The sequence below is a fragment of the Orycteropus afer genome, unplaced genomic scaffold (genome assembly GCF_000298275.1).
Source record: "Orycteropus afer afer isolate SDZICR_OR568_19922 unplaced genomic scaffold, OryAfe1.0 scaffold00325, whole genome shotgun sequence".
Taxonomy (NCBI): Eukaryota; Metazoa; Chordata; class Mammalia; order Tubulidentata; family Orycteropodidae; genus Orycteropus; species Orycteropus afer.
In genome coordinates this window covers 2936512-2939838 of record NW_006921912.1, presented here as the reverse complement: position 1 = coordinate 2939838, position 3327 = coordinate 2936512, and the positions used below count along the sequence as shown (strand labels likewise).

The window sequence follows — 3327 nt, the reverse complement described above, 5'->3', positions numbered from 1 at the left end:
AACAATAACAACAACAATTTTATATGGAAAGAAAAGAGTCCTTGAATAAGCTAAGCACTACTAAAGAAGAAGAACAAAGTAGGAGGTCTAAAATACCCAATCTGAAAACCTACTATACAGACACAGTAGTCAACACAGCCTGGTATTAGTACAAAAACAGACACATAGAACAGTTGGAGATGATTGAAAACGCAGAAGTAGGTGCATCCATCTATGGTCAGCTGATCTTTGACAAAGGATTGAAATCCATTCAATGGGGATGAGATAGTCTCTTTAACAAATGGTGCTGGAAAAACTGGATATCTATTTGCAGAAAAATGAAACAAGATCCATACTTCACACCATACACAAAAGCTAACTCCAGGTGGATCAAAGACTTAATAAAACCTAAAATTGTAAAGTTCAATAAAGAAAAAATAGGGGCAAACGTAAGGTCCATAATGTATGCCATTAATAGACTATTAAACATAAGTAAAAATGAACAAACAGGAGAAGATAAAATAGATGATTGAGACCTTCGAAAAATCAAGTTCTTATGTGCATCAAAAGACTTTGCCAAAAGAGTAAAAAGAGAACTTACAGATTGGGAAAAAATATTCAGCAACGACGTATCTGACAAAGGACTTATCTCTAAAAGTTTTGGAAAACTCCCACACCTCAACATCAAAAAGACAAGCAATCCAATTTCAAAATGGGTGGAAGACATGAACAAACACTTCATCAAAGAAGATATTCAGACAGTCAACAAACACATGGACTGTTCATGATCATTAACCATTAAAAGAAAATTAACTATACTTGCTTCGGCAGCACATATATTAAAATTGAAACGATACAGAGAAGATTAGCATGGCCCCTGTACAAGGATGACATGAAAATTCATGAAGTGTTCCATATTTAAAAAAAAGAAAAAGAAAAGAAAACTAACTTCCATAGAGTTGATACCAGTTCATAGTGACCTGCATTGGGTTCCAAGGCTGTAAAACTTTACAGTAGCAGACCCCATTATCTTTCTTCCATACAGCAGGTGGTGGGTTCAAACCACCAACCTAGAGAGATGTAAATCAAAACAACAATGAGATACCATCTCATCCTAGCACTAAATACAAGGTTCAACAAGACAGAAAATAACAAATGTTGATGAGGACATAGAGAGATTTGAACTCTCATACATTGCTGATGGGACTGTAAAATGATACAACCACTGTGGAAAATGGTATTGTGATTCCTTTAAAAATTGGAGATAGAAATACCATTTGATCCAGCAATCCTATTACTAAGTACATATCCTAAAGAAGTGAGAGCCAGAACACAGATAGATATATGCACACCCATGTTCATCCTAGCACTATTCACAATAGCAAAGAGGTGAAAACAACTTAAGGGTCCTAAACAGAGGAATGGATTACAAAACTATGGTCCATAGACAAAATGGAATACTATCTACACTAAAGAATAGGGTAAAATTCACAAAACACCTCATAACATGGATGAACTTGAAGGACATTATGTTGAGTGAAATAAGTCAATCACAGAAGGACAAATACTGTATTAAGCCACTATTGTAAAAAGTCAAGGAAAGGTTTACATATGCTTTACATATTCTTTGTTGGTTCCCAGGGATGGGAGGAGAGGGGAGGGAAAATTGCTGAATAGGTAAGAGACAGCTATTGATTTGGGTGAGGAGAAGGGAAAATGAGTGGCCAACATAATAACACTAAGGAAAAGGAAGACAGGGAGAGGTACAGAAGAGGTACAGGCAATAAAAATAAACATTTTTACATACATAATACTCCGTTATCAATAATAACAAACACAAATCTACGGCTAGATACATGGGTAGACAGACTGAATGATCAGGTATATCTAGGAAAAAGGGAATATATCCATGACCATATATAAATTTGACAGATATTTCTACATACATATTTGTATTTTCTATAGGAATATCCATATATATAATAGAGCTAACAAGGCAACAGTACAATACCTTCTTAGCCACAGTGAATGGCAACGAGGGAGCTAGGTGTCAGCATGTGAGCTGAGGACCATAGTCACAGTGTACACTGAATTCAATTGTCATTACATACTACACAAAAACATTGTTCTACATCCTACCTTGATGAGTAGCAACTGGGGTCTTAAAAGCTTGCAAGTGGCCATCTAAGATGGAACAATAAGTCTCTCCTCATCTGAAACAAAGACAAATAAAGAAAACCAAAGACACATTTAGTCCATGGGACTAGTAGACCACGAGACCTCAGACTACATGACCCTGAGACCAGAACTATATAGTTCCTGGCTACCACTGTCAACCACTCAGAAGGGGATCACAATAGGAGATCCTGGATAGAGTGAGAGAAAAGTGTGGAATAAAACTCAAAATCATAAAAAAGACTAGGTTTACTAGAGAAACCCCTGAGATGATGGCCTCTAGTCACCCTTTGGGCCTGGAATTGAATTCACTCCTATGGCTTCCAGCCAAACAGTAGACAGGAACATAGAGTAAACATTTATACTAAATAGGTATGTAATAGTACAGACAGATTAGAATTTCTGGGATGAATATATGTTCTAACCTGAGTTCCATATTAATCTTGCTCAATTTAAACGTTGCCTTACTCTGCTACTTGTAGCCATAATCTTATAAGAATCCTACCCCTGCAACCACATTCCTAAGATCATAAAACCAAGACAGGAGCAGCTCACAGGAGTGGGCAATTGCATTCCTTAGATCATGAGACTAAGGACGAGACAGTGCAAAGAAATAATGCAAATAACAGGCCATTCTTGAGATGTCTTCCAGCTCACTCTGTGTGGCCACCATTAACCAGTTTCAGAGCCTGCGCACTGCTGCCCCTCCTTTGCCTCCTGATGAACTAAGATGGCCAATCCAAGATGAGACCAACACTTGAACCAAGGGCAAACAGCAGACTGCTCATAGTCTGAAGGAAGCTGAGGAATTTATCACAACCTTGTTCTACTTCCTGACTTTCACAAAAGGGTCAGGATTTTATGAATACCTTCCTGCACAAGGTCTTTTGAAATCAAACCATGGCCTTAAAAAAATCTACTATAAAAACTCCTAGCCTATAAGGCTTGGGGAGACACACATGACATTGTCCATTGCCTCTGGCCCTATGTGTCCCTAACTTACAAGGTTGTTGTTGTTTTTTGTTATGTGCCAAGTCAGACCTGACTCATAGGGACCCTTCCTTGGGTTTCCAAGGCAGTATCACTACGGAAGTAGATTGCCCCATCTTCCTTCCGAGGAGTGGCTGGTGGGTTTGAACCGCCAGCCTTGTGGTTAGCAGTCAAGTGCCTTAG

At 38.2% G+C, this 3327-nt stretch overlaps 1 non-coding gene across 1 annotated transcript; it reads left to right on the top strand.

Annotated features, from left to right (window-relative positions):
- The first annotated feature begins 798 nt into the window (after window positions 1-798).
- On the top strand, window positions 799-901 carry LOC122151187. The gene has a single exon (XR_006164026.1). It is a non-coding gene; the product is annotated as a U6 spliceosomal RNA (small nuclear RNA).
- The last annotated feature ends 2426 nt before the right edge of the window (window positions 902-3327 follow it).